The following is a 23,591-nucleotide window of genomic DNA, read 5'->3' on the forward strand; positions in this document are numbered from 1 at the left end:
GAAAAAAAAATATATGTACTTGGGCTACATCCAAAAAAAAAAGAGGAAAGAATTTTAAAGTCTTTTTTCTTCATTGGCTCGGGAAACATAAGACACCTTCTTCAGTAATCCTCATCAATAGGAGATTTGGGGGACACCTAATATATTCTAATACACTTTAGTACTCGAAAGTTTCATGAGTACTCACCAATTTGGGTTTTGCAAGTCTCCAACCCAGAAGCTTTCCTCACTCGTGAACTTGGGGGACCACTGTTTGTTCTGTAGTTCACCACCCTCGAAACTACTAAGAATCGGTCAACCTCATACCTTTAAGGACCCACTGAAGAGTTGATGTGGAGGCACCCATGCTGAAGAACATGAGTTTTTCTCCAATCAAGAAACCAATTACAACACGACAAGCGTCAACCTAAAAATAAAACTCCTAAAGTCCCACATCAATCGTGGATGGGAGCCGAATACCCTCATCAACTATACAAGGAGACCGTTCTCGAACAATTAATTCCTAATATCATTATTGTGCATAAACTCATCATTAGAACTCACTAATGATGATTATGCTTAAACTTATGTCTTGTGTAAAATCTTCATTATTAATGAGGACTCCTCCACCCTCGTTGGTGTAGCCCAATTTAAGGTGAACAACGTACATCTTGTGTTGCTTACCTACCTCCATCTCTTTGCATATTATCGTCACTAGGTGATGGAGCAACCTTGCGATGGTTACAAACTTCACACTTTACATCATCCCAAAGTCTCACTGATTTTGTGCATCAACATTTGCAAATAGTTTCTTACAAGCAAGTGAGCCCGCGTGATGCTGTGAGTTTTAAAATTGTGTTAAACAAGCGGAATATATTAAAATCTATTAGCATCCTTATGTCAACAAAGAATAAAAAATAGATGTTTGTAATATATAGCAAAAGTTTTAAAACTCTTTAATTCTTCTAGGTAAATTTGATAAATACGTACAATCCAATCTTTGACCAATTTAAGCGTATACTTTTTCTTTTCTTGTATCAAATTTGTCATGTCACCCAAGGTCATATGCAAAGCCAGCTAACTGAAAACATTTGTATTAAATTGTACAAAAGTTGAGTACGCTTTAATTGAAAAAATAATCACTAATACAATTAGGCAAGAAGGGGAAGGAGATAATCCCGAGGATCTAGAAAAATTTTGATTTCAACAAGAAGTTATTGACAAGGTTTTACATACGTACCTGCAACCTCCAAGCTGTGGTATCAACTCCAAAAAATAAAAAAAATAAAAAAATTGCCCCAAACGTTAGTATAGAAATGTTTTAGTCCATCTTAAACTTTTGGTAGCTGAGCTTAATGGAGTACTTATTGGTCCACAGGTATACACCAAATTTTTCATTTTGAGCTATTTGCATTTGGAGGATTAGTTTTTTACCCCAACATTTACGTATTATTTTGAAATGGTGTTGCAGACTGCTTCAGATTGGTTATATGTATATCCAAAAGGAATTCACGATCTTGTGCTCTACACAAAGGAAAAATATAATGACCCACGCATTTATATTACTGAGAATGGTATGTCATACATACTTTTAAGCCTTGATTAATTGCAAAAGTTTCACTTATTTATAATGGTGTAAAATGAAACTACACGTCTTTTTATATTTTTAGAGGAAAAAACTAAATTTAATTTTTTGTGCAATAATATGTACGTAGGTGTATTGGAGTAGAATAATCCAGAACTATCAATTGACGAGGCTCTTCATGATAGGAGTAGAATTGACTACCACTACCGTCGCCTGTGTTACCTTCAAGCGGCAATCAAGTAAGTAGTTATTAACAAATTAATTAAGGCTACATACTGCCTAGCCTTCTTAAGTTATTGTTATTTAATCATTATATTGACCTAATCCATTTGAACATTTGTGTAATTGTGTGCAGAAATGGTGCGAAAGTGAAGGCATACTTTCCATGGACATTGTTGGATGACTTTGAATGAGATTCTGGATACACCGTCTGATTTGGTTTAAACTAAGTGGATTATAATGACGGGCTGAAAAGACACCCAAAACTCTCAGTTCAAAAATTTGCTTAAGAAGAATTGAAGAAATTAAAAGAAACTTATTGTTGATTATAAACATTTAAGTGGATAATTGCCCTTTTTATGTATTTGTATTTCAATTCCTTCTGCATTTGTATTTCAATTCCTTCTGCATTTGTATTTCCTTTCAATAATGTAAGTATTCTTTGAGATTCAATAATTCAATAAAAAGCTATAAGAGCTGTGAATGCTACAGTAAAACCTCTCTATATAAAGGAATAACTTATTTATAGTCATAAACAGTTTTGGTCCTACTTTGGGTTCAGGAATAAATACCACATTGTAATAAGTTATTATTTTTCTTGGTCCTATTGTAAAGAAACTCGCCTCGACATGGTAGTAATTGTTAATAAGTACAATAATAAGCAAGGCCACAAAAAAAAAAAAAAGGTTTAAGATGGACAAAAACATTTCTATACTATTGTTTGGGACGATTTTATTTTTTTATTTTCTGGCCTTTGCTTATTATTGTACTTATTAATAATTACTACTATTTCGTGGCAAGTTTCTTTACAACAGGACCAAGAAAAATAATAACTTATATTACAATGTGGTATTTATTCATGAACCCAAATTGGGACCAAAACTGTTTATGACTATAAATAAGTTATTCCTTTATATGGAGAGGTTTTACTGTAGCATTGACATCTCTTATAGCTTTTATTGAATTATTGAATCTCAAAGAATACTTACATTATTGAAAGGAAATACAAATGCAGAAGGAATTGAAATACAAATACATAAAAAGGAAAATTATCCACCTAAGTGTTTATAATCAACAATTAATTTCTTTTAATTCCTTCAATTCTTCTTAAGCAAATTTTTGAACCAATGTGCTGAGAGTTTTGGGTGTCTTTTTAGCCCGTCATTATAATCCACGTAGTTTAAACCAAATCGGACGGTGTATCCAGAATCCCATTCAAAGTCGTCCAACAATGTCCATGGAAAGTATCCCTTCACTTTTGCACCATTTCTGCAGGCACATACACAAACGTTCAAATGGATTAGGTCAATATAATGATTAAATGACAATAACTTAAGAAGGCTAGGCAGTATATAGCCTTAATTAATTTGTTAATAACTACTTACTTGATCGCCGCTTGAAGGTAACACAGGTGACGATAGTGGCAGTCAATTCTACTGGTATGATGAAGAGCCTCATCAATTGATTGTTCTGGATTATTCAACTCCGATACACCTACGTACATATTATTGCACAAAAAATTAAATTTAGTTTTTTCCTCTAAAAATATAAAAAAAACGTGTAGTTTCATTTTGCACCATTATAAATATGTGAAACTTTTGCAATTAATCAAGGCTTAAAAAGTATGTATGACATACCATTCTCAGTAATATAAATGAGTGGATCATTATATTTTTCCTTTGTGTAGAGCACAAGATCGTGAATTTCTTTTGGATATACATATAACCAATCTGAAGTAGTCTGCAACACCATTTCAAGATAATACGTAAATGTTGGGGTAAAAAACTAATCCTCCAAACGCAAATAGCTCAAAATGATAAATTTGAAGTATACCTGGGGACCAATAAGTACTCCATTAAGCTCAGGTACCACAATATTTACAAACATTAGAATACAATTGGTGTAAATATTAGAATATAATTAATGTAATTAAGAAGTCAAACTAGGTCAAGAAGAACAAAGGACTTAAGCTATTCAAAGTAAGTTTCCTTTGGCACTCACTTGTAAGATCAGCACGAGGGTCTGTTACGAAGCTTGCCTGTAGTGAATTGTTCTTAGGTGTACTAGTTGTGTATCTAGCAGTATAACAATTTATTCCAAAAAAATCAAACGATCCGTTTAGCAACTTGGATTGTTCTTTTGTGAATCTTGGCAATCTTTTTCCAACAATTGATCGCATGGTGTGTGGATAGTCACCACTTGTTAATGGGTCCAAAAACCTACAAAACATGAAAATTCCAAATATTAGCCTAATTATAGCATTATATATAAGAGTACTGCTAGCTAGGTAGTATCAATGTTACAAGTCATAAGTAAACATGTTATTGGGATTATATATAATTTAATAAGACACTTGCCATCCAAACATAAAATCCAAAGATCGTAAGGCAGCATCTTTATCTTGCTTTGACTCCGAAGCAGGCTCAAACCAGTATGTCACCAATGTTATTCCTATTAAGCCTTTCTGAGATGCCTGCCCAAAAATATGAATTTTGGTTGAATAAATAGGAGTTATAGAAAAAGATACAACCTTTAGATTATCTTACTACTGAGAGTATTCCCTCTTGTATTACAACTCAATAATAATGATTCATATAGAATTCTCAATTAGGAGCCCATATGTTGACCCAAAAAAAAAAAAAAAAAAGGAAACTGTTATTGAACCTGATATCTATTCTTGTACAATTCTACAGCTGCTCCATGAGCAAGAAGAATGTGGTGTGTCACCAAGTATGGTTCAATGGCTGAATCTCCACCGGTGCAGTTTAGATTTTGCCAAGAAGAGCAGCGTCCCGGTGCTAAAGTCCCAACAGCATAACCCATGCTACTAAAAGTACATGGCTCATTTACCGTGAACCAGTGCTTGACTCGATCACCAAATTCCTTATAACAAAGTTCTGCATAGTCTTTAAAATGATCGCTGTAGATACAAATTTATGTTACGTATATCAGTATGTATTTTATCAAATTACCAATGAGAAAATAAATTTTGTTCACTTACACAATACGAGGGCTTAAGAAACCACCATATTCATCTTCTAAAGCTTGGGGAACATCCCAATGAAAGAGTGTTACAAACGGTTTTAAACCTAGAGTACATGATCAGTAAAATCAAATTAAAAGTCTAATTGAATGATGTTCTAAAAATTCATGTAATAATTGTTTAAGGTAGGATGATTAACCATTGCGTAGGAGTTCGTTGATGAGATTGTTGTAATAATCAATTCCTTTTCTGTTAACGCCACCACTTAATGTTCCATCTAATTAGAGAGACCTTAGTGAAGTTAAATTGGACAGAAATATGGTGAATCACCTACACAAAGCAATTTCAAATTCATGGGTCTTTGCCAAAAGCATAAATTTGGGATATTAGGTTGCACAATCTGTTCAATTGCCAAAAGCATAAAGTATATAGTAGTTACACATTCTTCTTGCTGGTACATTATAATTCATGCATGGATGCTAACTGCATGGATAAAATACACCAAAAATATGGTAAATAATCCCAAAAGAAATATATAAATGTGAGTGTGTGTGTAAAATACATATATATACAGACCTAGTAAGCTGCGGAACCTGTGCCAAATATAAACCCTGGTTCAAAACTGCTGCGATTGAGAAATTCGCAATGAACAGGTGGATCTGTATGAGTTGCTTTGCTATTTGTCAATGCAAAGCCAATGAGTAGCAGCACACCAAAGAGCAAAGATCGTGAATATTTCATTGCCATAACTTGGGAGTTTTTATATCGATCGAGATAATTAAGTTATCTCCTCCTGGAATATTGCATGGGGTTTATATAGAGAAAGGGAGGAAGGGATATGGTGTCTACGTACTAGCTCATGAGAATAGTAAAGGGTTAAAAATTGTAAACAAAATTGACTTTGAAAGCCCTAGTTTAAAGACCAAGTCATGGTCTGTAGTTTAAAAGAAAGCACGTTTCATGTACCCAAAAGTTGCGTACGTACGTAAAAGAAAGGATAATCCTTGCGTTCCACCTATGAGGAATGCACATACTCTTCAAATTTTATATTGTGATCCTTCAGTTCCTTAATCTTTATTTGAAGATCATCTAAACAAAAATAATTATTTGAATTTGAAATCGTTTAGTCATTTAAATATATGAACCCAATCGATAGTGTTGATACTAAGTAAAAGATTTATAATGAACTATTCATTTTATTGACATATTTGGATAACTACACAGTCTTCAATTTGAACAGTTTTTTGCATATATGATATTCAAATTAAGATTAAAAAATCAATAACTTATACTATATATATGAAAATACATTATTTATAAAAACAAATTATTCCTTGAGTTGAAAAGTAAGATAATGTAGACAACTGTACGATCAATCTCATTTTAATTTGCAATGATCAATCCTTGAGTTACCCTTGAGTTTTCCGGCAAAAGAAAATGTTAACTGCATTAGGAAACAAAGAGTCATTTATTTGCATGTTTATATGATGTATGTCCAAATGTTGAAGGCATAACTTTTGAAGTTGAATATGGAAGATTAGCAATAGAGACTTGTTCAAACCGTAGAAAATTACTTGTGCCCACAAAAAAACAGAAATTTATGACCACAATTCTTTACGTAAGTAGTAAGCGATAAAGATGAAGAATTTAATCTTGACCTTTTTCTTCTTGTTAGAGTTTTAGTGTTGAATTGGTAAACCCAGTGGTTTTTTGAAATTGTCGTTCCACTCTATTTAAGAAGGCATCGAAATAGCTAGGTTGTCAAGTTGGCTATTTTGCTCCCAAAGATTGTGAAAGGATTTCATTGGGGTGGTTTTTTCGAAGGTTTGGACACCCTTCAAAGTATATAGTAGTTACACATTCTTCTTGCTGGTACAAGAATGAGAATAGTAAAGGGTTAACTCTTGAAAGCCATGGTCTGTAATTTAAAAGAAAGCACGTTTCATGTACCCAATAGATGTGTACGTATGTAAAAGAATGGATAATCCTTGCGTTCCACCTATGAGGAATGCACATATTCTACAAATTTTATATTGTGATCGTTTAGTTTCTTAATATTTATTTGAACATCGTCTAAACAAAAAGAATTATTTGAATAAAAGATTTATAACGAACTATTCATTTTATTGATACATTTGGATGACTAAACGGTCTTCAATTAATAACCTATACTACAAAAATACATTATTTATTAAAAAATTATTCCTTGAGTTGAAAAGTAAGATAATGTACACAACCGTTCGATCGATCTCATCTTAATTTGAAATGATCAATCCTTGAATACTCTTGAGTTTTCCAGCGAAAGAAAATGTTTTCTGGATTCGGAAACAAAGAGTCATTTATCTGCATGTTTATATTATGCCTGCCCAACTATTGATGGGCAAAACTTTTGAAGCTGAATAAGGGCGATTAGCTACAGAGACTTATTCAAACAGTAGAAAATTATTTGAGTACCAACAAAAAAGTAGAAATTTATGACCAGAATTCTTTACGTAAGTACATAATCGATAAGGATGAAGAATTAATTAATCTTGATCTTTTTCTTCTTGTTAGAGTTTTAATATTGAATCCGTAAACCCAGTGGTTTTGTGAAATTGTATTTCCACGCTAATTAAGAAGGCATCGAAATAGCTAGGTTCTCAAATTGGCTATTTTGCTCCTAAAGATTGTGAAAGGATACCACTGGGGTGGCTTCTTCTTGGTAGTACAAGAGCTCCAACAAGAGCTCCATATAGTACATGCAATGATCATAATATATCCGTATTTAGTGAGTTGTGCATCAAGGATGTTGAGGTTGGACGTTGTCTTGGTCCTCACTTTAACAAAGAAAGATCGGCAAATTTGATAGAAAACTTTAGGAAAGAAACAGGAAATTCTTATAGTAAAGCGCAATTGAAAAATAAGTGAGATAGACTACAAAAGGATTGGTAGTTGTGCAAAAAACTAATTGGGAAAGAAACTGGCCTAGAGTGGAATCTAAGCAAGGGAACAATGGATGCCTTTGATGAATGGTGGAATAATACGATTCAAGTATGTGCACTTTGTATCTGTTATGATGTTATTCTAGTTATAGTAATCATAAACTACATAATAACAACATTCTTTTTTATTTGTAGAAAAATCCTGAATATGGAAGATTGCAGAAAGGCATCACTCCTTAGTTCAAGGAAAAGTTGGATAGGATGCTCTCAAACGGCGTTGCTACTGGTGCAAATGCTTGGGCACCTTCATTTGGTGCACTACTACCAAATAGTAGGGATGACTCAATAGGAAATGTTAATATACAAAATGAATCTATTGGATCAGATGATGAGGAGAGTGCACTACCGAATCTATGAGAAAAAGTGCTAAGAAAGGAAAAAGAAAAGAGCTGACCAAGGTGAATTGAGAACAAGTAAGTTTGATAGGAAAAGGAAAAAGGTTGGCGGTGCTGCAAAATTGTATGGTCAAATTGACCACCTTATTGGTGCAGTAGAGTGTAAGAGCACTATGAGGCAATTGGTGATAGGCACTAGTATTCCTGAAGTTGTGCAGGTTGTTGAACCATTACCGGTTGTGAGTGTACTAGCCCGTTATGGCTGTTTGCAACTCGTTTGTTTTTTAATCAAGAGAAGAGAGAGATGTTCTCTATCATGAAAGATCCTAGTGTGCAACTTACTTGGCTGAATTATGAGTTCATCAACCAATGAGGGAGTTGTAGTTTTACAAAACATTCTGGATTTGTACACTCTTAGTCAGATTTTAGGATTATGTCTTAGAATTTGTTTGACACCTTCCTTGAATGTAATTTTGAATTATGAGTTAATTTTTAGATACTTTGTTTTGAATATTGGTACAACTGTTAATTGGCAAGGTGCTTGAATTTTGTTAAGGATTATTTGTTAACTTGCAGGTGCGCTTGAATATGGACATTCTAGATAATGATGAGGAAGAGTTTGACATATTAGCATGCGCTTGTACTCGAGCTATTGAAGCATATTATCTAAAATATGTGCATAAAACTCCATGTATGAATTTTTTCAAGCAGGTAACATTTGGTTAATGAAAGCATTGCAAGCTAACTATAGTTTGAAAGGTTCAAGGAGAAAGTAATATTAGGAATGTTCTTGCATATGTTAGGACATGGTATAGAAGAAAAAAAAAAAAAGAATAGCTAAGAGCAATTTCAACACTCTTCTGAGACCGTTAGTAGATATTTTGGTGTTATGTTGTATATTGTATGTTAGATGGCAATAAATATTATCAAGCCTATGGATTTGGAATTTAATACCACCCCATGGGGCATAAAGGTAAAAGACATCATCTCTCATATGTTTATAGGAGTGGCCAACCAACGGGGCATAAAGAGGTATTCAACCATAGACATTTTTCTCTTAGAAGTGTAATTGAGCATACGTTTAGAGTATGAAAAAAGGGGGGCAATTTTGAGGGATATGCTTGATTGTCTGTTCAATAAGCACATGAATTTTGTCATTCTTACAATGGCTCTTCATAACTACAAAAGGAGGCATTCTGAACGTGATAGGCATTTTGATGACCCCGAAGACTACAGTGAAGAGAGCGATATTGATGATGGTGAAGAGGAAGATCGAAATCAGGACCAAGGAGGGATGGAAGCATTAAGAAATAGCATAATGATGAACGCATATTTTACTATTTATTTTCTCGCAAAAGCTACATTTTCTTGTGATATTTTGGACTTAGAGGAAAGGAATTACATAGTGTTGTGCTTTTATAGTTATATTAATGAGGTGGAGGAAAATATGATGTTATAATTCCTTATTTTTAAATAAACCTAATGGTCTGTTATGATTTAAGTGTCTACCTATTTGGCTGTATAATATACTTGTGGCCTACATTCATTTGTTTTGATTTATGTGCAGTGCATGTCATTTGTTGGAATTGGAGAAGCCTTCAGCACGTGTTTATTTCATAGATCACAAGTCTATGCAATACTGAACCGACAAGGAAAAGAAAAAAACAAAAAAAATACACCAATTTGGGTTTTGCAAGTCTCCAACCGAGAAGCTTTCCTCACTCGTGAACTTGGGGGACCACTGTTTGTTCCGTAGTTCACCACCCTCGAAACTACTAAGCACCGGTCAACCTTATACCTTCAAGGACCCACTGAAGACTTCATGTGGAGGCACCCTTGCCGGAGCACATGAGTTTTTCTCCAATCAAGAGACCAATCACAACACGACAAGCGTCAACCTAAAAATAAAACTCCTAGAGTCCCACATCAATCGTGGATGGGAGCCGAAGACCCTCATCAACTATACAAGGAGACCGTTCTTGAACAATTAATTCCTAATGTCATTATTGTGCATAAACTCGTCATTAGAACTCACTAATGATGATTATGCTTAAACTTATGTCTTGTGTAAAATCTTCACTATTAATGAGGACTCGTCCACTCTCGTGGATGGAGCCCCATTTAAGATGAATCACGTACATCTTGTGTTGCTTCCCTACCTCCATCTCTTTACATATTATCCTCACTAGGTGATGGAGCAACATTACGATGGTTACAAACTCGACACTTTACGTCGTTCCAAAGTCTCACTGATTTTGTGCATCAACATTTGTAAATAGTTTCTTACAAGCAATTAAGCCCGCGCGATGCCGTGAATTTTAAAACTGTGTTAAACAGGCAGAATATATTAAAATCTATTAGTATCCTTATGTTCAACAAAGAATAAAAAATAGATGTTTGTAATATATAGCAAAAGTTTTAAAACTCTTTAATTCTTCTAAGTAAATTTGACAAATACGTACAATCCAATCTTCGACCAGATCAAGCGTATACTTTTTGTTTTCTTCTGTCAAATTTGTCATGTCACCCAAGGTCATATGCAAAGCCAGCTAACTAAAAACATTTGTGTTAAGTTGTGCAAAAAGTTGAGCACGCTTTAATTGAAAAAATAATCACTAATACAATTAGGCAAGAAGGGGACGAAGATAATCCTGAGGAGCTAGAAATATTTTGACTTCAACAAGAAGATATTAACAAGGTTTTACATACGTACCCAAAAGCTCCAAGGTGTGGTATCAACTCCAAAAAAAAAAAAAAAAAAAAAAAGAAAGAACAATCCCAAACAATAGTATAGAAATGTTTTAGTCCATCTAAAACCTTTTCTTATTTATTTTTTATTTTTTATTTTTTTTTGTGGCCTTGTTTATTATTGTACTTATTAACAATTACTACTATGTTGAGGCGAGTTTCTTTACAATAGGACCAAGAAAAATAATAACTTATTACAATGTGCTATTTATTCCTGAACCCAAACTAGGACCAAAACTGTTTACGACTATAAATAAATTATTCCTTTATATAGAGAGGTCTTACTGTAGCATTCACAGCTCTTATAGCTTTTTTATTGAATTATTGAATCTCAAAGAATACTTACATTATTGAAAGGAAATACAAATGCGGAAGGAATTGAAATACAAATACATAAAAAGGACAATTATCCACTTAAATGTTTATAATCAACAATAAATTTCTTTTAATTCCTTCAATTCTTCTTAAGCAAATTTTTGAACCAATGTGCCGAGAGTTTTGGGTGTCTTTTTAGCCCGTCATTATAATCCACGTAGTTTAAACCAAATCGGACGGTGTATCCCGAATCCCATTCAAAGTCATCCAACAATGTCCACGGAAAGTATCCCTTCACTTTCGCACCATTTCTGCACACAAATACACAAATGTTCATATGGTTTAGGTCAATATAATGATTAAATAACAATAACTTAAGAAGGCTAGGCAGTATATAGCCTTAATTAATTTGTTAATAACTACTTACTTGATCGCCGCTTGAAGGTAACACAGGTGACGGTAGTGGTAGTCAATTCTATTGGTATCATGAAGAGCCTCGTCAATTGATAGTTCTGGATTATTCAACTCTGATACACCTACGTACATATTATTGCCCAAAAGATTAAATTTAGCTTTTTCCGTTAAAAAAAAAAAAAAAAAAAAAAAAACGTGTAGTTTCATTTTACACCATTATAAATATGTCAAACATTTGCATTTAATCAAGGCTTAAACGTATGTATGACATACCATTCTCAGTAATATAAATGATTGGATCATTATATTTTTCCTTTGTGTAGAGCACAAGATCGTGAATTCCTTTTGGATATACATATAACCAATCTGAAGCAGTCTGCAACACCATTTCAAGATAATACGTTAATGTTGGGGTAAAAAACTAATCCTCCGAATGCAAATAGCTCAAAATGATAAATTTGATGTATACCTGTGGACCAATAAGTACTCCATTAAGCTCAGCTGCCACAATATTTACAAACATTAGAATACAATTGGTGTAAATATTAGAATATAATTAATGTAATTAAGAAGTCAAACTAGGTCAAGAAGAACAAAGAACTTAAGCTATTGAAAGTAAGTTTCCTTTCGCACTCACTTGTAAGATCAGCTTGAGGGTCTGTTACGAAGCTTGCCTGTAGTGAATTGTTCTTCGGTGTACTAGTTGCGTATCTAGCAGTATAATAATTTATTCCAAGAAAATCAAACGATCCGTTTAGCAACTTGGATTGTTCTTTTGTGAATTTTGGCAATCTTTTTCCTACAATTGATCGCATGGTGTGTGGATAGTCACCACTTGTTAACGGGTCCAAAAACCTACAAAACATGAAAATTCCAAATATTAGCCTAATTATAGCATTATATATAAAGAGTAATGCTAGCTAGGTTGTATCAATGTTACAAGTCATAAGTAAACATGTAATTGAGTTTGTATATAATTTATTAAGACACTTGCCATCCAAACATAAAATCCAAAGATCGTAAGGCAGCATCTTTATCTTGCTTTGACTCCGAAGCAGGCTCAAACCAGTATGTCACCAATGTTATTCCTATCAAGCCTTTCTGAGATGTCTGCCCAAAAATATGAATTTTGGTTGAATAAATAGGAGTTATAGAAAAAACATACAACCTTTAGATTATCTTACTACTGAGAGTATTCCCTCTTGTATTACAACTCCATAATAATGATTCATATAGAATTCTCAATTAGGAGCCAATATGCTGACCCAAAAAAAAAAAAAAAAAAAAAAAAAAAAAGGAAACTGTTGTTGAACCTGATATCTATTCTTGTACAATTCTACAGCTGCTCCATGAGCAAGAAGAATGTGGTGTGTCACCAAGTATGGTTCAATGGCTGAATCTCCACCGGTGCAGTTTAGATTTTGCCAAGAAGAGCAGCGTCCCGGTGCTAAAGTCCCAACAGCATAACCCATGCTACTAAAAGTATATGGCTCATTTACCGTGAACCAGTGCTTGACTCGATCACCAAATTCCTTATAACAAAGTTCTGCATAGTCTTTAAAATGATCGCTGTAGATACAAATTTATGTTACGTATATTAGTATGTATTTTATCAAATTATCAATGAGAAAATAAATTTTGTTGACTTACACAATACGAGGGCTTAAGAAACCACCATATTCATCTTCTAAAGCTTGGGGAACATCCCAATGAAAGAGTGTTACAAACGGCTTTAAACCTGTAGTTCATGATCAGTAAAATCAAATTAAAAGTCTAATTGAATGATGTTCTAAAAATTCATGTAATAATTGTGTAAGGGAGGATGATTAACCATTGCGTAGCAGTTCATTGATGAGATTGTTGTAATAATCAATTCCTTTTCTGTTAACGCCACCACTTAATGTTCCATCTAATTAGAAAAAAAATAACAAGAAAAAAAAAGGGTTAACCAGCAGATAACTCGATCACATTACTTTAGTTAAAAGTATATAAGGAGAATAATTTTCTTGTAGGAAAAATAATTCTTATGCACAATATTGACATTGGTCCCAACCAAATATGAGGATGTGGAGCAACTTACTTGGTAATAATCTGGACCATGAAATAGATAATCTGTAAGCATCCAACTCCATATCCTTCATGATCCCCACATCATCCTAAAATGACAAAAGTTTAAAATTAAATATTGAGGATCTCATTATATATTGTCCTTTTTATTTTATTTTTATAAAGGCTCCAATTTAATATGTTAACATGTGCCCTTCAAGTATAAAGGGTCAAGAGACAAAGTTATGAGGTTTTAGACCTTATAGCGGTGATATTGATCTATAGCGACGTCTCCGTTACTGCCATCAGCGATTTTTTCTGTAGTTATTCAAAAACATAATGGTGAAATCCATATCATGTGCAAGGTACTTTATATGCGTGCGCACTGATGAAGTATATACATATATTGTACAGATCACATGACCACGTACTATTCGTCTCCCAACAAAGTGCATGGTTATTAGAGAGGTTGGAGTTTACTTGTCCTCACGAAGAAAAGAATGAGGTGCTATTTATACTCCTTTTGAAATGAAGTAGCTAAAGTTTTCATATTACCAATTGATTAAATCACAGACCTGGATGTTTGTGGGTGAAGGTATCCCATATGCTTGGGCCTCTTCCATCTTCTTTTACTGCACCTTCATACTGAAATATACACACATGCATATACGTAAGAGTACTACTACACACGCAAGGAAGATGTCAACATTATAATTCATGCATGGATGCTAACTGCATGCATAAAATACACCAAAAATATGGTAAATAATCCCAAAAGAAATATGTAAATGTGAGTGTGAGTGTGTGTGTAAAATACATATATATACAGACCTGGTAAGCTGCGGAACCTGTGCCAAATATAAACCCTGGTTCAAAACTGCTGCGATTGAGAAATTCGCAATGAACAGGTGGATCTGTATTAGTTGCTTTGCTATTTGTCAATGCAAAGCCAATGAGTAGCAGCACACCAAAGAGCAAAGATCGTGAATATTTCATTGCCATAACTTGGGAGTTTTGATATCGATCGAGATAATTAAGTTATCTCCTCCTGGAATATTGCATGGGGTTTATATAGAGAAAGGGAGGAAGGGATATGGTGTCTACGTACTAGCTCATGAGAATAGTAAAGGGTTAAAAATTGTAAACAAAATTGACTTTGAAAGCCCTAGTTTAAAGACCAAGTCATGGTTTGATTTTGATTTAATATTTTTCATTTATATATATTTTTACAATTCAAAAACACAAAAGTTTGACCCCTCTCTAATTTTTCTAATTTTTTTCTTTATTTGAATTTTTGGGACTTATATTGAATTTTCAAAGCCCTAGTTTAAAGACCAAATCATGGTTTGTAGTTTAAAAGAAAGCACGTTCCACCTATGAGGAATGCACGTACTCTTCAAATTTTATATTGTGATTCTTCAGTTCCTTAATCTTTATTTGAAGATCATCTAAAAAAAAATAATTCTTTGAATTTGAAATCGTTTAGTCATTTAAATATATGAATCCAATCGATAGAGTTGATACCAAGTAAAAGATTTATAATGAACTATTCATTTTGTTGACATATTTGGATAACTACACAGTCTTCAATTTGAACAGTTTTTTGTATATATGATATTCAAATTAAGATTAAAAAATCAATAACTTATACTATATATATATTAAAATACATTATTTATAAAAACAAATTATTCCTTGAGTTGAAAAGTAAGATAATGTAGATAACTGTACGATCAATCTCATTTTAATTTGCAATGATCAATCCTTGAGTTACCCTTGAGTTTTCCCGCAAAAGAAAATGTTAACTGCATTTGGAAACAAAGAGTCATTTATCTGCATGTTTATATGATGTATGTCCAAATGTTTAAGGCAGAACTTTTGAAGTTGAATATGGAAGATTAGCTATAGGGACTTGTTCAAACAGTAGAAAATTACTTGACCCAACAAAAAAATAGAAATTTATGACGAGAATTCTTTACGTAAGTACGTAAGCGATAAAGATGAAGAATTTAATCTTGATCTTTTTCTTCTTGTTAGAGTTTTTGTATTGAATTGGTAAACCCAGTGGTTTTTTGAAATTGGCTTTCCACTCTAATTAAGAAGGCATCGAAATAGCTAGGTTCTCTAGTTGGCTATTTTGCTCCTAAAGATTGTCAAAGGATTCCATTGGGTGGTTTTTTCGAAGGTTTGGACACCCTTCAAAGTATAGTAGTTACACATTCTTCTTGCTTGTACAAGAATGAGAATTGTGAAGGGTTAAAATTTGTAAACAAAATTGGCCTTGAAATTCCTAGTTTAAAGTCCAAGTCATGGTCTGTAATTTAAAAGAAAGCACGTTTCATGTACCCATTAGTTGTCTACGTACGTAAAAGAATGGATAATCCTTGCGTTCCACCTATGAGGAACGCACATATTCTACAAATTTTATATTGTGATTGTTTAGTTTCTTAATTTTTATTTGAACATCATCTAAACAAAAAGAATTATTTGAATAAAAGATTTATAACGAACTGTTCATTTTATTGATACATTTGGATGACTAAACAGTCTTCAATTTGAATAGTTTTTTGTATATATGATATTCAAATTAAGATTAAGAAATTAATAACTTATACTACAAAAATACATTATTTACAAAAAAATTATTCCTTGAGTTGAAAAGTAAGATAATGTACACAACAGTTCGATCAATCTCATCTTAATTTGAAATGATCAATCCTTGAATTACTCTTGAGTTTTCTATCGAAAGAAAATATTTTCTGGATTCGGAAACAAAGAGTCATTTATCTGCATGTTTATATTATGCCTGTCCAACTGTTGATGGGCAAAACTTTGGAAGTTGAATATGGGCGATTAGCTACAAAGACTTATTCAAACAGTAGAAAATTATTTGACTCAACAAAAAAGTAGAAATTTATGATCATAATTCTTTACATAAGTATATAATCGATAAGTATGAAGAATTAATTAATCTTGATCTTTTTCTTCTTGTTAGAGTTTTAATATTGAATCCGTAAACCCAGTGGTTTTGTGAAATTGTATTTCCATGCTAATTAAGAAGGCATCGAAATAGCTAGGTTCTCAAATTGGCTATTTCGCTCCTAAAGATTGTGAAAGGATACCATTGGGGTGGCTTCTTCTTGGTAGTACAAGAAATTGATTAGTTGTTTCAAGACATTGGTTTTTATTAGCTTACATCTATTTATTTTGATTTAATATTTTTCATTTATATATATTTTTACAATTCAAAAACACAAAAGTTTGACCCCTCTCTAATTTTTCTAATTTTTTTCTTTATTTGAATTTTTGGGACTTATATTGAATTTTAGTGTGTCTCGCAACCTGAAGGAATTGGGAGGGGGGGTCATTTCATTTTTGGATATAGAACGAATAGGTTCAGGATATGAGTGAATTAAGTATACCCACTAGAAAGACTAATCCAAACCATAATGATGTGCCAGAAAATAGAACATTTTTGTTACCCGACCAACCCTCAGGAGAAGCAAATGCAACATCTACACTAATCAGCAAGATTAAAGAAGTAGCAATTAATGCAAAAACAGCCAATAGGAAAGCAATATTCATGTTCCTAATCCTCCAATCTACCAACAAAAGAATTATACCATTTGATCCCTTTATCAACCAAAAAATTGTACACCTTATATACTGCTTTGATCCATTCGAGGAACAAAGGGACTAGTTGAAGTACGGATCCTCCCACTATTGGGAGGATTCGTACTTCAATTGAGATAATGACAAATCATTTCACCTTTTTAGTTGGAACTTTAGGCGGGTCTCGAAAAAAGATAGCGAAAAAAATTATTCCTAGAGTTGAGACTAAAAGGAATGTATAAACCAATGCTTCCATAGATTCGATCGTGGTTTACAATTATAGCTTCCATACCTGTTTATTTGGGATCGTCTCCCGGATAAATAAAGAACAAGAGTCAAAGAAAAGGCAGTGATTCAAATCAAGATTTATCTGGTACCCCATCTAAAAATCACAAAAAGAAAATAAAAATGAAAAGTAACAAGTAACAAAGCATATTGTATCAGACTACTTGTCTTCTTGTAGTTGGATCTCCAAGTTTTTGGAATGCTCCAAATTCCACTTGAGCATCTAAATCTGGATCAATACTCGCAAAAATATCTCGAAACAAGGTTCTAGCTCCATGCCTAATGGATTTATTTTTTGTCCCATAATCCCCCACTACTATATATATCGTGAAACATGTATAATATAAGTTATTCTTGCTTTAAGCATCCTCAGCTCTAATTTATAGATTTCCTTTTATCTATTTCTTCCACTTCATCGAAAGATATATCTTTCAATACAATAGTTATGTGACAAGTGGATCTTACCTTTATCTAGTGTACTACCACCAGATATTATGGAGGAATCCACGGAAGATGTTTGTTTACAATCTAAAACTGTTGGACCAAATGATGAGGAGGAGAATGAGACTATTCAATACATAAGAAAAGATGATAAGAAGGGAAAAAAGAGAGTAGCTGACTAGGGCGAATTGAGAAGAAATAAGTTTGATAATAAAGGAAAAAAGTTTGGACGAGATGACATGTCATATATGACAACTACAAATACATAAAAACAAATATAGATGTGTACTTGATGTCATAAATGCTAATTATATTATATATTTACCCGCTTAACTTTCTGTTTGCAGGAATCAATAACAAATTTTAATGTCTTTTCACAAGACAAATGAGGCAAACAATATTAAAATTGAGCAAGACTTTCTTTTTGTAGATTTTTTGCAAATGGAAAATTGGAGGTGCGGAGAATGCACATGATATTTTGGCGTTGTGCAACACGAGGAAAAAATTGGACGGATTTTTTTGTTTTGTTTTTGTGGCAAATTTTGTGCACTCTAGAAATTTGAAGTGGAGGTTGCACCATTTTCTTTTTGAATTGTACTATCTTAAGTTAAAATGACTTGTAGTTGTCTTCATATATTATTAGAAAAATGGAGACAATACTCTTATTGATTATTAATTCATCTTCTTTATGTTATACCACAAAATGACGTACACACATAGCATAAGAATAAAACCTAACAATCTGTTTGGATGAAAATAATTGATATTACTAAAGAATTTTATTTTCTAGAACTTGTGAATTTTCTTGTTTGATTAACCTAAAAGAACAATAGAATTGAATACAGAATTTGTTATTTTTAAACTTTCATTTATAGAAATATGAAAATAACACATATTTACATGAAACTAAATTTAGGAACTGGAGGTCCCAAATTGTAAGTTTTTTTTTTCCATGCCAAAATTCTAAATTGATATGTTTATTTTCCTCCTCTAAACAAAAGGCTGGCTTGGGATTGCTTAATTTTTTTTAAAAAAAAAGTTGGAACCATAAATTGTGTTTGGTTAGAAAAAAGAGTTTTTTATTTTATTTTTTTCCTTCAATTGTGGATCAAAAACAAAAGAAAGCAAAAGCAGGTTAGACTCTAAAAGAGCACTTTTTTTCATAGAAGCGCGTAAAAATTGGCAATTAATGAAACATTTGCGCTGACAATACTATCCTTTTCTCCTATGCTTCGTTTAATTTCCAGCTTTCCCTATTTCTCTCGCACTCTCTCCTCTCCCTCTCATCTGGTTCGAGCACAGACCCATCTATCCTCTTCATTTCCTCTAGTTCAAGCACTCTTCACCAACAACAGGTGAGTTTTCTTTCGTTTCAATTTCTAATTTGCTTATTTTGACAATTTATTGTTGGAATATTGAAATATTGAACTGATTCAACTATAAGTCATTTTCTTCATTTTTCTGCAATTGATTTTTGTTCCAAAATTTTTGAAATTTGCTGATTAATTTGCTTAAATTCTATTTTTAATTAATTTTTGGGACTTGAGGTGGACTAATTTCTTTGGTTAATTTGGTTAGAATCGTTTTTTTCCCGTATAATTAGTTGATTAGTTGTAATTTAGTTCGGTGATTAGTTTTTGGATGATACTGGAAGATTTGATTGCTGTTAAATTAAATTTACATAGACATGGATACTTTCTTTCATGTGGTATCAGCCAAAACATGTCTGCAACATAAATTTACACCGGCATGTGGATAATGAGCTTTTCAAAAGTAGTTTTTTTATTTGGACCAAAAGATAAAAAAATAGTATGAGTCGCATGAAATGGAAGATTACAGAATCATAGTAAGCATATGATTTTGAGCAGGCAATGAACATCTCAGAGCCTTATCTCTGGCTCATAATTACAATTATGGTATGTAAGTCTTGATGATGTTGTGGTTTTTTTTGCTTTATTGCGTGACTTGTTGTGGTCTCCATCCCAGAGCTATATACATCATAGAGCTTCTGATGTTGTTGTGGTCTCCATTGAACTTTGTGTCTTGTTTTGCTCTATCATTAAAATTCAAAGTTTTCAAGCCCTTTTCATTAGTTTTCCTTTAATATTATATATATAAGGATGGCAAAAAACATGGGAACATCAGCAAGAGCTCCACATGGTAAATGCAATGATCAGAATATATCCGTATTCAGTGAGTTATGCATCAAGGATGTGGAGGCTGGACATCGTCTTGGCCCTCACTTTAACAAAGAAAGATCGGCAAATTTGATAGAAAACTTTAGGAAAGAAACAGCAAATTCTTATAGTAAAGCGCAATTGAAAAATAAGTGAGATAGACTTAAAAAGGATTGGTAGTTGTGCAAAAAACTAATTGGGAAAGAAACTAGCCTAGAGTGGAATCCAAGCAAGGGAACAGTGGATGCCTCTGATGAATGGTGGAATAATAAGATTCAGGTATGTGCACTTTGTATCAGTTATGATGTTATTCTAGTTATAGTAATCATAAACTACATAATAACAACATTCTTTTTCATTTGTAGATAAATCCTGAATATGGAAGATTGCAGAAAGGCATCACTCCTGAGTTCGAGGAAAAGTTGGATAGGATGCTCTCAAACAGCATTGCTATTGGTGCAAATGCTTGGGAACCTTCATTTGGTGCACTACTACCAAATAGTAGGGAGGAATCAATAGGAAATGTTAATATACAAAATGAATCTATTGGATCGGATGATGAGGAGAGTGCACCACCCAATCTATGAGAAAATGTGCTAAGAAAGGAAAAAAAAAAAAAGAGCTGACCAAGGTGAATTGAGAACAAATAAGTTTGACAGGAAAGGGAAAAAGGTTGGCGGTGCTGCAAAATTGTATGGTCAAATTGACTGCCTTATTTGTGCAGTAGAGGGTAAGAGCACTATGAGGCAATTGATGATAGGCACTAGTATTCCTGAAGTTGTGCAGGTTGTTGAACCGTTACCTGGTTGTGAGCGTACTAGCCCGTTGTGGCTGTTTGCAGCTCGTTGGTTTTTTAATCAAGAGAAGAGAGAGATATTCTCTATCATTAAAGATCCTAGTGTGCAACTTACTAGGCTGAATTATGAGTTCATCAACCAATGAGGGAGTTGTAGTTTTACAAAACATTCTAGATTTGTACACTCTTAGTCAGATTTTAGGATTACGTCTTAGAATTGGTTTGTCACCTTTCTTGAATGTTATTTTGAATTATGAGTTAATTTTTAGATACTTTGTTTTCAATATTGGTACAACTGTTAAAAATTGTAAACAAAATTGACTTTGAAAGCCCTAGTTTAAAGACCAGGTCATGGTCTGTAGTTTAAAAGAAAGCACGTTTCATGTACCCAAAAGTTGCGTACGTACGTAAAAGAATGGATAATCCTTGCGTTCCACCTATGAGGAATGCACTTACTCTTCAAATTTTATATTGTGATCCTTCAGTTCCTTAATCTTTATTTGAAGATCATCTAAACAAAAATAATTATTTGAATTTGAAATCGTTTAGTCATTTGAATATATGAACCCAATCGATAGTGTTGATACTAAGTAAAAGATTTATAATGAACTATTCATTTTATTGACATATTTGGATAACTACACAGTCTTCAATTTGAAAAGTTTTTTGCATATATGATATTCAAATTAAGTTTAAAAGATCAATAACTTATACTATATATATGAAAATACATTATTTATAAAAACAAATTATTCCTTGAGTTGAAAGGTAAGATAATGTAGACAACTGTACGATCAATCTCATTTTAATTTAAAATGATCAATCCTTGAGTTACCCTTGAGTTTTCCGGCAAAAGAAAATGTTAACTGCATTAGGAAACAAAGAGCCATTTATCTGCATGTTTATATGATGTATGTCCCAATGTTGAAGGCATAACTTTTGAAGTTGAATATGGAAGATTACCAATAGAGACTTGTTCAAACAGTAGAAAATTACTTGAGCCAACAAAAAAACAGAAATTTATGACCACTATTCTTCACGTAAGTCGTAAGCGATAAAGATGAAGAATTTAATCTTGATCTTTTTCTTCTTGTTAGAGTTTTAGTATTGAATTGGTAAACCCAGTGGTTGTTTGAAGTTGTCTTTCCACTCTAATTAAGAAGGCATCGAAATAGCTAGGTTCTCAAGTTGGCTATTGCTAAAGATTGTGAAAGGATTCCATTGGGGTGGTTTTCTCGAAGGTTGGGACACCCTTCAAAGTATAGTAGTTACACATTCTTCTTGCTGGTACAAGAATGAGAATGGTAAAGGGTTAAAATTTGTAAACAAAATTGGCTTTGAAAGTCCTAGTTTAAAGTCCAAGTCATGGTCTGTAATTTAAAAGAAAGCACGTTTCATGTACCCAATAGTTGTCTACGTACGTAAAAGAATGGATAATCCTTGCGTTCCACCTATGAGGAATGCACATATTCTACAAATTTTATATTGTGATCGTTTAGTTTCCTAATTTTTATTTGAACATCATCTAAACAAAAAGAATTATTTCAATAAAAGATTTATATCCAACTATTCATTTTATTGATACATTTGGATGACTAAATAGTCTTCAATTTGAATAGTTTTTTGTATATATGATATTCATATTAAGATTAAGAAATTAATAACTTATACTACAAAAATACATTATTTATAAAAAAATTATTCCTTGAGTTGAAAAGTAAGATAAAGTACACAACAGTTCGATCGATCTCATCTTAATTTGAAATGATCAATCCTTGAATTCTCTTGGGTTTTCCAACGAAAGAAAATGTTTTCTGGATTCGGAAACAAAGAGTCATTTATCTGCATGGTTATATTATGCCTGTCCAACTGTTGATGGGCAATATGGGCGATTAGCTACATAGACTTATTCAAACACTAGAAAATTATTTGACCCAACAAAAAAGTAGAAATTTATGACCAGAATTCTTTACGTAAGTACATAATCGATAAGGTTGAAGACTTAATTAATCTTGATCTTTTTCTTCTTGTTAGAGTTTTAATATTGAATCCGTAAACCCGTGGTTTTGTGAATTTGTATTTCCACGCTAATTAAGAAGGCATCGAAATAGCTAGGTTCTCAAATTGGCTATTTCGCTCCTAAAGATTGTGAAATGATACCATTGGGGCGGCTTCTTCTTGGTAGTACAAGAAATTGATTAGTTGTTTCAAGAGACTGGTTTTTATTAGTTTACATCTATTTATTTTGATTTAACATTTTTCATTTATATATATTTTTACAATTCAAAAACACAAAAGTTTGACCCCTCTCTAATTTTTCTAATTTTTTTTTCTTTATTTGAATTTTTGGGACTTATATTGAATTTTAGTGTGTCTCACAACCTGAAGGAATTGGGACGGGGGGTCATTTCATTTTTGGATATAGAACGAATAGGTTCAGGATATGAGAGAATTAAGGATACCCACCAGAAAGACTAATCCAAACCATAATGATGTGCCGGAAAATAGAACATTTTTGTTACCCGACCAACCCTCAGGAGAAGCAAATGCAACATCTACACTAATCAGTAAGATTAAAGAAGTAGCAATTAATGCAAAACCAGCCAATAGGGAAGCAATATTCATGTTCGTAATCCTCCAATCTACCAACAAAAGAATTATACCATTTGATCCCT

At 32.8% G+C, this 23,591-nt stretch overlaps 1 long non-coding RNA gene and 2 pseudogenes across 1 annotated transcript; 1 reads left to right on the forward strand and 2 right to left on the reverse strand.

The window, feature by feature from the left end:
• Positions 1-2,880: 2,880 nt before the first annotated feature.
• On the reverse strand, positions 2,881-5,513 carry LOC108865612 (annotated as a pseudogene).
• Positions 5,514-11,236: 5,723 nt separating this feature from the next.
• On the reverse strand, positions 11,237-14,636 carry LOC103962459 (annotated as a pseudogene).
• Positions 14,637-18,989: 4,353 nt separating this feature from the next.
• On the forward strand, positions 18,990-21,200 carry LOC125470931. The gene is made up of 2 exons (XR_007253291.1): positions 18,990-20,399; positions 20,486-21,200. It is a non-coding gene; the product is annotated as an uncharacterized LOC125470931 (long non-coding RNA).
• Positions 21,201-23,591: the final 2,391 nt, after the last annotated feature.

This window comes from the organism of the source record quoted next, unplaced genomic scaffold (assembly GCF_019419815.1).
Source record: "Pyrus x bretschneideri cultivar Hongxiangsu unplaced genomic scaffold, Pyrus_bretschneideri_v1 Contig55, whole genome shotgun sequence".
Lineage (NCBI taxonomy): Eukaryota > Viridiplantae > Streptophyta > Magnoliopsida > Rosales > Rosaceae > Pyrus > Pyrus x bretschneideri.